Raw genomic sequence first — 13,430 nt, 5'->3', positions numbered from 1 at the left:
TAAAGAACTGTTCCCTTCATTCAGCCACTTGGATAAAATCCAACTTTCTTGAAGGCGTGGTGTGGTCATTTGAAGGTGCAGTGTGGTCATTCTAATATATCTGCACTGACACTTTTTATATTAAAAGCTCAACATAAAGAGATGGCTGGACCAGTAGGGTCAGATATACAGTAATTCTCTGTATTTGTTAGTGGACAAACAATGTGATCATTACACTTGTGTACGTGAAAAAAAAGTGTAAACTGTTGGTTTTTAAACAGAATATCCTTTATTGAGTGAGAAATATTCCTTCCCTTCTGTATTTTGATTCCAACACTTGAATTTGTGCATATACCGTCAGTTTGTAACTTAAACAGTAGGATACTGGAAACTAGATGGGAATATACATTTATTGAAATTCAGGTACAAGTACCTTACTTTTAATTATGTCTGAAACCCTAGTTATGGCCAAACTAATAAATTGTGCAGAGGTGCTCCAACTTAGCAGGAGCTCCTCCAGGCAGAGTGCCTCAGGCAGCCACAATGCCTCTTGGAGAGCAGAGGGTGTATCTGGTGATTTTACAATCTGTACTCTTTTTCCTGCCCACATGGGGCCACCTCTGTTGAGCACTTGTGGTTGAGTCAGGGCCCTGCTTCCTTCCTACCCCCTCAGACACACTTTGAGGACTGTTGACTCACTGGGAGCACTGAAAAGACTATGAATGTATCTGGTCCCTTCCCAAAAATGCAAAAGACAGAAGACATTTGACACCTTTTCCACTCGCAAGTCCCATGCACACAAGGGTGAAAGCAAACATAACGGTAAAAAGTGGCCACCTGAACCGGCCCGTAGCAGCCAAAATTAAAGTGCTGCTGTGGCAGCACTTTAAGCAGGGTACTTTGCCATGGCAGTGCTTTAATGTCGCTGCCCGTTTTGCGCCTCCCATCGGTGGCCCCACTGGGTCACTACTAGCAGGACCACTGACGGAGGAGAGGAGAGGGGAAAAGGAGCAGCTGCTCTGGGTCCAGTGATTTAAAAGGGCCCTGGGGCTCCAGCCAGAGTCCTGGGCCCTTTAAACCTCCACTGGAGCTCCAGGTGACATGGGCCAGGCAGCACAGATAGGCTTACTGGGGTATGCTGACCCCAGCCCCGCCCCTTCTGCCTGAGACTCCACCCCTTCTGGGGGCTGGAGCTGTCCTCCATACTGGTAAGTGCTGAGTGTTACTTTTACCCTTGCATGCACATCACCTCTTCGCATTTGTCAAAATGTTGTGCACCTTTACAAGTGATTGTACATAACATGAATAGGAATGAGTTACATCAGTCAACTGCAAATGAATAACCAAAACAGTATGCTAACATATATTGAATCATAGAACATCAGAGTTGGATGGAACCTCAGGAGGTCATCTAGTCCAACCCCCTGCTCAAAGCAGGACCAATCCCCAACTAAATCATCCCAGACAGGGTTTTGTCAAGCCTGACCTTTACAACCTCTATGGAAGGAGATTCCACCACCTCCCTAGGTAACCCATTCCAGTGCTTCACCACCCTCCTAGTGAAAAGGTTTTTCCTAATATCCAACCTAAACCTCCTCCACTGCAACTTGAGACCATTACTCCTTGTTCTGTCATCTGCTACCACCGAGAACAGTCTAGATCCATCTTCTCTGGAACCCCCTTTCAGGTAGTTGAAAGCAGCCATCAAATCCACCCTCATTCTTCTCTTCCGCAAACTAAACAATCCGAGTTCTCTCAGCCTCTGCTCATAAGTTATGTGTTCCAGCCCCCTAATCATTTTTGTTGCCCTCTGCTGGACTCTTTCTAATTTTTCCACATCCTTCTTGTAGTGTGTGGCCCAAAACTGGACACAGTACTCCAGATGAGGCCTCACCAATGCCAAATAGGGGAGAATGATCATGTCCCTCGATCTGCTGGCAATGCCCCTACTTACACAGCCCAAAATGCCATTAGCCTTCTTGGCAACAAGGGCACACTGTTGACTCATATACAGCTTCTCGTCCACTGTAACCCCTAGGTCCTTTTCTGCAGAACTGCTGCCTAGCCACTAGGTCCCTAGTCTCAAGCAGTGCCTGGGATTCTTCCATCCTAAATGCAGGACTCTACACTTGTCCTTGTTGATGAACCTCATCAGATTTCTTTTGGCTCAATCCTCTAATTTGTCTAGGTCCTTCTGTATCCTATCCCTACCCTCCCATGTATCTACCACTCCTCCCAGTTTAGTGTCATCTGCAAACTTGCTGAGGATGCAGTCAACACCATCCTCCAGATCATTAATGAACATATTGAACAAAAACGGCCCCAGGACCAATCCTTGGGGCATTCCACTTGATACTGGCTGCCAACTCGACATGGAACCATTTATCACTACCTGTTGAGCCCGATGATCTAGCCAGCTTTCTATCCACCTTCTTAACTTGCTGGCAAGAATACTGTGGAAGACTGTTTCAAAAGCTTTGCTAAAATCAAGGAATAACATGTCCACTGCTTTCCCCTTATCCACAGAGCCAGTTATCTCATCATAGAAGGAATTAGATTAGTCAGGCATGACTTGCCCTTATTGAATCCATGCTGACTGTTCCTGATCACTTTCTTCTCCTCAAAGTGCTTCAAAATTGATTCCTTGAGGACCTGTTCTATGATTTTTCCAGGAACTTAGGTGACGCTGACTGATCTGCAGTTCCCCGGATCCTCTATATTCCCTTTTTAAAAGATGGGCACTACATTAGCCTTTTTCGAGTCATTTGGGACCTTCCCCAATCGCCATGAGTTTTCAGAGATAGTGCCCAAGGGCTCTGCAATCACATCCACCAACTCCTCAAATGCGGTGCATCCAGTCCAATGGACGTGTTCTTATCCAGCTTTTCTGAATAGTCCTGAACCACTTATTTTTCCACTTCTCCATAGAGGTCTGGTCACCTCCTCCCCATGCTGCGCTGCCCGGTGCAGTAGTCTGGGAGCTGATCTTGTTCGTGGAGACAGAGGCAAAAAAAAGCATTGAGTACATTAGCTTTTTCCACAGCCTCTGTTACTAGTTTGCCTCCCGCATTCAGTAAGGGGGCCACACTTTCCCTGACCTTAATGTTGCTAACATACTTGTAGAAACCATTTAAGTTACTCTTAACATCCCTTGCAACTCCAAGTGTGATTTGGCCTTCCTGATTTCACTCCTGCATGCCTAAGCAATATTTTTATACTCTCCCCTGGTCATTTGTCCAATCTTCCACTTCTTGTAAGATTCTTTTTTGTGTTTAAGATGAGCAAGTATTTCACTGTTAAGCCAAGTTGGTCACCTGCTGTATTTACTATTCTTTCTACACATCGGGATGATTTGTTCCTGCAACCTCAATAAGGATTCTTTAAAATACAGCCAGCTCTCCTGGACTCCTTTCCCTCTCATGTTATTCTCCCAGGGGATCCTGCCCATCAGTTCCCTGAGGGAGTCAAAGTCTGCTTTTCTGAAGTCCAGGGTCTGTATTCTGCTGTTTTCCTTTCTTCCTTGGGTCAGGAAGGTAGAAATGATCCAGGGAAGGTAGTTTTGAAGAAACCAGTTAAAGTGAATGTGTAACCCCATTAACAACAGGATTTCTCTCTACACTCCTCCCATCGCCTTTGCCCCAAATAACCTACTAAAAGATCTTTGTATTTGTCATAAAATAGTAGACTTTTGTTGTTTTATTATATGGTCACACAAAATGGTGGCTATGATCTGACATTTTGCTGACAGAGGCCAAGAATAGACATGATGACTGAATCTTTTATTATGAAGGTGGGTAAGCTCTCCAGAGTGAAAGTAGCAATATAATATAATATCTATGTTTCTATGTACACATCACTAATTTTGCCTTGGAGAATTAATGTAGCCTCAATATTGCTAACTATTTTGTGAAGGCAAAAGAGAATGTTTCTGCAAAGTTTCAAAAGGATTTTGTTACATGCAAAATGTTACATGTTAAATTACTAATGAAAAAATAAAAAGTAATCTGGGTCAGAGGTATTGTTGCTGTGATGAAACATACTTTTTAAAAATATACATTTGGTAAGAGTAATGGATCAGGATTTCAGCTGTTCTAAATTTATATCAGCTGAGGATCTGGTCTGTTATATTTGTTCATTTACGTGGACAATGTAAGATTTATTTTGTATCCTTAACAAATAATTTGCTACCGTTAAAGTGCCTGAGTTCCTTAAAAGTTGTGTTTGGTAAGTACACTATAATCACATAGGAGCTTTGTTTGTTTTTGATTACACTGGTCTACAATTTTTGAGAAGTCATCTGCTTCAGAGATAAAATGTGATATTTATTATGTATTTTGATGTGCTGAATTCAAATATGACAATTAAAACAACTGATTGGCTACTGTTTCTAAGATATTTAAGTTTTTACATTTTATGTCTATGTATATTGTGTAGATAGTAGAGTTTTAATCATAAATTGTAAACCTAGGTCTTTTCATGTGTTTATGGTTGCTTTACATGACAATATTTCACCTGTCCTGTTTTTGTAACACTTAAAAAATCAGCAAAAGGGTTCTATAAATAAAATTTATTATGAAACAAAAGGCAAAAAACTATTATGTACATAGTTTAGTCCTATTCAGTGTCTACTCGGTGCTTCTTGGCTTGTCTCTTGTATTCATTAAATGGAGCATCTCTTGTCACTGTCCAGCAATAGTCTGCAAGCATTGATGCGCTCCATTTGCCCTGAGAGCCTGCCAGGAGATTCCACTGCTGTAGTCTGGAGCCCAACAGCTCTGCCTTACTCTTGGGTAGTTCCAAATCCCTGACAAGGTCATTCAGTTCACCTCGTGTTATGAGGTGTGGTTCAGAGGAGGAGGATAGGAGAAAATGTGGGTCCTGTGACATTGATGGTTCAGGACCAGAAGTTTCATCCTCTTTCTCTTCCTCGTCTAACTCAAGTGAGAATGATTCTGGTGCATCAGGAACCGGCAGTCCTTCTCCGTGGGGTACTGGGCGTATAGCCGATGGAATGTTTGGATAATGCACAGTCCACTTTTACTTCTTTGACACACCTTTCCCAACTGGAGGCACCATGCAGAAGTAACAATTGCTGGCATGATCTGTTGGCTCTCTCCAAATCATTGGCACTGCAAAAGGCATAGATTTCCTTTTCCTGTTCAACCACTGGCGAAGATTTGTTGCACAAGTGTTGCAGCATATGTGTGGGGCCCACCTCTTGTCCTGATCTCCAATTTTGCAGCCAAAAGAAAGGTGATAGGCTTTCTTAACCATAGTGGTTAGACTGCACTTTTGTGATGCAAAAGTCACTTCACCACAAACATAGCAGAAGTTATCTGCACTGTTCACACAAGTATGAGACATCTCTGTTCACTTTGGCTAAACAGAAATGTGTCCCTTTGCAAAATCAAACACTGACAAATAAGAGAGCACGACACTGTATGATTTCTAGAGCTGATATAGGGCAATTTGTTCAGAAGAGTGATGTAAGCTTTGTTATGATTGCATCATCCATGACTTCTAGGAATAACATGATGCAATTCATATCATATATGGCACAATACCAGCTTCAGATTGCATCATTCATTGTTTTGCCTAAAAAGCAAGTACTGTCCAAACCCAGTCACAGATTTATTCATAGATCCAGTCAAAGATGATTTTAGTCATTTCTGGTTTAAATTGAGATCCTTTCCCTTTATAACTCACTTCTCCTCCGCCATTCCCAAGTCAAGGGTCGTATATACTGACCCAATAGCATATCTTGAAAACTAGAGCCAGTCAACAATTTTAAGCATCATTTTCGTTCTCAGTGACCCAGAATTAGTAAAGTTGGACTACATTTATTTCAGAAGCATTTTGGCTGTAGAGCAGTGTTATTAACTAAGATTTTACTTTTAAAACTCCATATAGATGTTCCTTTAAAAGATTATTGAAACCTGTTGGCAGAAAAGTTCATTGAAGCATGTGTTATCATTGTCTATGTTCCACCTACAGATAGATAGAGAACTCCAATCTCTAGTGAATAAGTCTGACATATTTTATGAAAACCAAATTCCTTTATAACACTGCTTCAACTGTGTCACTGAAATTCTGAAAGGCTTTGTTTAAAATAAGTTCAGCTTCCAAAATACAGTGCAGATAGAGTTTCTACTGAGTTCAGAATGACAGTAACAGTTTCCAATTGCGTTACCTCATTTTCAAGACCAGGAACCTCTCAAACTCACAGTGTCTTTCAAAATGGGAGGCACTTTCTAATGAGAACATGGTATGTATTTTCTGATTTTTTTGTCTTTCCATGGGGCTTCAACAAGTGCAAAGAAGTGGATGTTATAAAGGAGAGAGACTAAATAAATTCAGGAATTGTTATTAATTATTTGTATTGTGGTAGCATCTAGTAGCCCAAGTCACAGAGCAAGACCTTACATTTAATACATACATACAGTGTAAAGACAACAAGAAAAAACCTCCAGCATATAGAAGCAATAGAGGATGTTATTTTAGGGAGGAAATCCACCTGAATCAACCTCTACCATACAGTGATATCTGAGATGCATTACCACAGATACTTAGAACTGAAAATACTTTTGATATCTCAGATACCAATGTGAAGTAATTGTTGGTGAAGATTGAGTTTTTCATGGTGATTGCAGTATTTTGACCACGATAGTTTTCTTCACATTTGTATTCCTCTATGATAGTATCCCTGAGATCTATGAATGACTGCATATGCTTGTCCTGCCACACCACTTCTGTTCAGCTCTAAATGCAGAGTCTTTGATCCCAAACTAAATTCCCATGATTCATGGCCTTCAAACTACCTTAACATATTTAATATAGACACTAACACTTTATCAAAAATATTGCAAACACAGCTGTTCCATGTATCTATGTGTCAGCAAGTAGAATATAATCTATGTTGTAGGAAATATTTCAAGATAATTCCAGGTCCCATTTTGAGGTAGTTCTTTTTTCCTCTCTCCTTTTCAGGTTCTGTAGCTAAACAAACATTAAATAAGTACTGAAGTAGGATTTTTTTCATATTTTTTTAATATCCCTATTCATTAGGCAGGTATCCCAGTTTATAAAAGGTATAGAAAATATGACTGATTCTAATGGAAAAAAATCTTATTTTCTTAATCATATAGTTCATTCATACAAGTGACTTTTCAGCAAACTTTTCCTTAAACTCTAGAATAATTCTTATTTATAATCTCAGAAATAGTATTATTTTTAAAATTAATCTTAGAGTGGTAAGGCAATTTTACAATATATCCAGAGTTTGGTAGAAGTGGACACTTCCTCAGTTATCTTCATTAAAGTATGATATGAGGCACTTAGGTGTTACGATTAGAAAAATGGCTGTATAGATAGCACTTTCTTAGCCAATAAATCAGTTCACTTTGTGTATTCTGAGTTGTATACAGTTACATTACTGATTACTTGTCAACATGATGGCAGATGAAATTCAATGTGGTGAAGTACAAGATCTACATTGGAACAGAGAATTTCAATGACTCAGACAAAATAATACATTGTAAATTACTGCAACCACTCAGGGAAAGGGGGCCTACATGGCATTATAGACTGTTCAATAAAAATAAAATTACAAAAAAAAACCCCAGTCTTGTTCAATGGACATTTCATGGTAAATAAGCAAACAATATGCCAGGTTCTATCTAGAAAAAAAAAACAGAGAGTCATACTAAAATATTATGATGGCTCAATCTAAAACCCTAAACCAAAAGTGCTTTCTGGTGACTCCAAATGTTTCCTCTAGAAAGTTTCTAGTTCACAGAGACTTGATCTATCAATACTTCTATTGAAAACAGATAGCCTTTCTTTCTTGTCATTGTTGTTCTGAAATGGTGAAACACACTAAACAGTTAAGTAAAGTTATTTCCATCCATTTCTACAGTGAACATGTAAGAGATGGATACTGACATCCAAAACCCTACCTCTGAAAATATTGACATCTCCTTACCCCCACCTCTTCATGGTGGTTAAAGATTTTGAATGAAGTAGCTTGTTTACAGAAACTATTTGGGAATAGTAGACAAGACTTTAACTAAAGCTATAAAGTAATGGATCAAATATCTGCATTGTTTGAACCCTGCAGTGATATTAATGTGATTCATGTGCAAAACTTTTTAAGGACTAACGGACCTTTGCAATGGAGAGCATATTGTTTTGGGAGCTGGTAAGACTGGTGAATATTGTAAGATGAATCATCCAAGAGTTTGTGATGTCAAATTCTATTAAATCCCTCTGAGTTGTTATGTATTTGAAATTTTAGTGCCTAGTTTGTATCTCATTTATGTCTCTGTATATCAGTCCATTTTTACATCTGTGTGTATGAGATCAGAATATGGCCATTTTCTTGTCTTCTGGAAAATACTTTATCTCTTAGCAGTCAAAGACATAAATCTTTTTACTGATTTTCGCAAACTTGTTTTCATTCTAGGAACTTGTGATGGCCTGGCCTGACTCACAGGTTTGGGGAAGGAAAGTGGTTGCTGCTCACAGCTGCTGAGAATTATCTCATTCTACTGCTGGGAAAATTTGTAAGAAGGATATTATAACAGTTTTATTGAAAGATAGACATATAGCAAATCCTACACATGCCTCTAGTAGGGACAGGGAAATGTTTCAGGCATAAAGGTGTGAATCCTTTGATAATAGAGTGTCTCAGATTTTTTGCTACATCGTGTAATAATCTGCAAATTGTTAGATTACAGTGCATTTAAAAACTTGTTTCTACCGTATTCTTTAGTGCAAATGCAATACAACTCTCACAGTATAAACATATTTGCTGCTTCCATTGCTCCTCTGTTATCTGTTATTGCAGGATACATCAGTGAACTGTGGCACCAAATTGTACTCTGATATAGCACTATGGTGAGTTGGGAGTAAATCTGTGAGTAAATTGGTCCATGGACTTCAAAGCCTAACAAGGTTAGATTTTAACAATACAATCTGGCCGCCCGTTGCTCTTGTAATATCAATATGAAATGAATGATAATATAATTGTAGTTGATGTACACCATAACATTATTCTTAATGTTGTTGGAATCTGTCCTTTAACTTCTACTTCTCCTGATTTTTGTGTGTATGACTGCGTAATTGCACAATCTTAGGCCCTGATCCTGTAATGGATTCAGTATAGGAACAGCAATATGCTTCAAACGGGTCATTTGCAGAATCAGGACCATAATATTGCATTGACTCGGTACCTTGCATTTAATACTGCTACACCTGCTCTTTTTGACTGTTGTGTATAAAGCTTTCATAAAGATACTCTTCTTTCTCTTTCCCTTTAGTATTCTTTTCTGACAGGGAAGTGTGCTTTACAGGGAGGATATTTTAAGCTAAACCAAACATGATGTACTTTCTCTTTTTTTCCTTTTCCTGGTTGTATTAATATTTGTTTAATTTTTAAAAATATGCATAATGTAAAGCATTTTTTTAAACTAAACTTATTTCATAACTTTTAAAATTACTATCTAACTAGTCACTTGATAGACATGTAAGGGGTCTAGTAAAAAGAGAAGTGTTATGAGAGAGTGGATCAAAATATATTGGAAAAATCAGAAAATTACATTGCATAATACATCCAGAAAGAGAGGTGTCAAAGATGAATCCTTGTAAGGTCAAGTTGTAAGGTGTGTGGCAAGGAATGAGGCAAGGAACTGCAAGAAGAGAAAAGAAAATCTGATGGCTAAGGCAACCAAATGAAGAACTGGATTCTATCCCTGCCTCTGCCACACTGTTCTTTTGTGGGTGTCATACTCCCTGGAGGTAACCAAGGTTGTGAGGCATCTTGCTGCCCTCTGCCCTTAGCCTGAGGGAACCTTGTCTGTGCCTATGAGCAATTATCTCTGTGACAGCAGGCACACAGGCAGCAGAAATACTCCCTTCTCAGCCTCAACACATTCTGCTGTCCCTTATGAATGTTTGTGAAAAGCATATAAAACCTCGGAGTCCTCTGAGCATCCCTCTGGAATGTCCAGCACCTGTTCCACTGAACACTCAGAATTCACAGATCTGCTGCTCCTGAAGGAATAGTACACACTAGCTCATCAGTTTCTCCTCAGGACAGAGCTCCACTTAACACACAGCACTTAGATAAATTTATAGTGAAAATAGGAAGGTTTATTTAACAAAGAACAAAAATTTGAGAAGAAGCAAGTAGCATTCATGGAAACACATGGTTACATATAAAGTAAAATCAAAACATGCTTTCTAGAGCATATATGTAACTAACAACTTGCCCTCTTGTCTAATAAAGAATTGTTTACCCAAAGTCTTTCTCACAGCATATTTCAGCCAGGATGGCTGAGAACCTCCTTTCATGAGATCTAGCCCACTGGCAGCTTATCTCCTCCAATGAAGGATGAGAGGGTGTTTTTCTGCACCCCTAGATATAGTAGACCAGACCTTTGTTCTTTACCTGTAAACAAGTTCTATCATCACTTTTCAGTTCTTCCTGTTAATTTTTTCTCTTGAAGTCCCCACAGTATCTTCACTGGCATTTGACTCAGTATGCAAATCAGTTTCCATTATAAGATACACAATGGTCAGCTAGGTAGATAAGTATCTCCCACCTCCTGTCTGATGGAACTGGTCATGAGGCATGAGACCTCTGGGTGACCTGCCTTTAACTACAAGATCTTAATAATCTAATTTCTAATATATAAACATATCACATTACATATTAGTTGCACATACATTTCACAAAGATTATGATGACCAGTGTTACACAGGCTTTCAGTATAAACATTACATGACACTCTTTGGTGAACTAAAATGTAAATAACAGATCCAGGGCATCCCTTTAACACTTATGCACCTTTGTGCCCTCTGCTAGTTGGCATCCAGAGGTCCTGGGGTCACAGTAGGTTAATCACATAAACTGAAATGTTGACAGGTGACAACTGTGTGTTTCGTGGTTTCTGGGTACCTAACATGAGACACTTGGGACAAGATTTTGCAGAAGTGCTGAGCACTACATCTGCAACTGAGGTAAATGGGAGGTCTGCTCTAACCATGTCAAGTGCTATGAAATGCTAAGTACTCTGAAAAATCAGGTCCTACGTAAATGAGGGACCTCAAACTAGACACCTAAAACTAGTGGATACTTTTCACCTTAATTTCTCTCTAAACAGGGGTGTTATTAAAATATATTGTTCGTGAAGCACTAGAACACTGTAGTGATGAGTGACATAGAAAAGCCCATGAAGAAATTAATACTTCTGTCTTCTTAACAGGGTTTGAATAGTGAGCAGTAAATAAGTACAGGGCCACACATCAAACAACAAAGATAAAATAAAATATTGAATAGCTGCTCATTGAGTGAGTGCCATCTATCCTGAGCACTGAATGAGGCAAGGGTCTTGTGGGAAAAATACTATGTGACCATGTAATTAAAGACTATCATAATGCATACATACATTGGAGCTGAATTAAGGTGGCATAGGCAATCTTAATTTTGGCATTTCCTAAGTTTTCAGTGCATAACTGTGCAACATTTAATGTTCTTTTAACATGTATGTCTGTCTACCTTTTAAGAGCTTGTATGGTAAGGGATCATAGGTACTGGGACCGCCAGCCAACCTCTATTACAAGGCATAATGCTTTAAGGTCCCAGTAGTTCTGGAACACATGATGGTCTACAAAATGGCAAAGGCAGATGCTAGGAGAGAGGAAGTGGTTCTTGAATAATAGTTAATGTCTCAGGAAAACCTGGATTGCTATTTATTTAAGTTCCTTGATCCAGGAGCCTTGTAGTATAGGGTGGAACAAGGCCAAACAGGACAAGGTCTGGGAAAGAGGGAAATACATAAGCTGCCTCTTTATTTAAAAGGGAGAGAACAGTAATGGGAAGAACTGCTTGCCTGCCGACTTCCCTCAATCCCAGGGGAGGAAGGACTAAGGTGGTGAGATCTGGCCTCCAAAGGGGTATCTACATTGCAATTAAAAACCTGTGACTGGCCCACGCCAGCTGACTCAGACTCGCAAGGTTCAGTGTAAGGGACTGTTTAATTGTGGTGTAGGTGTTCAGGTTCAGACTGTAACACAAGCTCTGGGACTGTCCCACCTCACAGAGTCCTACAGCCCAGACTCCAGCCCAAGCCCAAACAGATTCAGAGGATTTTTCTGTGACTCTGTGTGCTGAAAACGCTGTTCAGCACCAGGTGCTGTCCAGCATCAATGGTGCTGATCTGTCACCATTATCTGAAGCAGAGAGAGATCAAGATTTGAGCTTATGTACATTAGTAAAATTGGACGGTTGACAGTGAAACACGATGTGGTATATATAAATATGTGATTTGTTTGACAATTATAAGAATTTAAATAGTTAAAGAGGACACAGAGAAAGAAAATAGAATGGTGGCTGCAAGGAAAACCAAAACAGCGGCCTTAGAATGTTCCACCAATGGCGAGTGGGCAGACTGGTGTGAATTAAAGGTCACTCCAAACACCTGAAGGGAGGGGTCAATTAAGTAGAACACAAATCTTCAAACAGTTCCAGATCTAAAGGTGCAGATTTTCAATTAAGTCCACATTAAAAGCTGCTTGTTGGATGCATATTGTATGATATAAAACAATCAGTCAGAATAGGTTATATAAGGTGGAGAGATGACAGGCTTTACTCAGTCCACAAGCATGAGTGGAAGGTGTCAGTATATGTGGAAGAAGCAGCAGAATAGAAGATCAAGACTGAGGAAAATCACAAGAAGATCAGAAGAAGGCAGAGTAGTGAGGGTGAAGGAGCAACATCAGGGCAGAGCAGGAGGATGATAACAGAAGGAGTGAAGATATCAGAGAAAGTAAGGATGATGATATATCAAATGAAATGTGTATGCGTATGCTTGAGTAAATAAAGCTGTATGTCTGTGTATTCATGTATTTTTCTTGATCTCACTTTGGAGATTCATGCCCCACATACACCTGGGTACCGGGCACCCATGCATAAGGGTGAAGAGGGGTACTTATGTAGCAGTTTAGGAAGCTTTCTGCTCCCTGCCGTGGTTGGACAGTCTCAGCTGCTGCAAGCCAGCTCTCTGCTAGTCTCGCTCTACACCTTGCACAGAGTAAGTGAAGGAGGCTATGCTGAAGGGCTGGGGTTAGGAGGGGAGCGGAAATACAGAATTTTTTTTGTTTGTTTTTTCTTCCCACTGTGTCTCCATTTTCTAATCTTCCCTCTCCCTAAGCCCCCTTTTACAGTGGAAGAAAATTGATGAGTTGGGCAAGAAATTCCCCAAAATCTGCAAAAACAAAACAGTATTTTTTTTCTGTTTTCAAAATTGTAAATGAAATGATAAATTCAATTATAACCAAAACAAAATTTAATTTCACTATGAAAAATATATTGCAGGAAAAAAAAAACATTTTCTCAAGTCTCCCCGTCCCCCTTTTTCAGTACGGAAATTCAAGCAGCTCTGTTATTTAGC

The sequence above is a fragment of the Gopherus flavomarginatus genome, chromosome 1, assembly GCF_025201925.1.
Source record: "Gopherus flavomarginatus isolate rGopFla2 chromosome 1, rGopFla2.mat.asm, whole genome shotgun sequence".
In the NCBI taxonomy this organism is placed as follows: domain Eukaryota; kingdom Metazoa; phylum Chordata; order Testudines; family Testudinidae; genus Gopherus; species Gopherus flavomarginatus.
The sequence above is the reverse complement of the archived record's forward strand: the minus strand, read 5'-3'. Positions refer to the sequence as shown.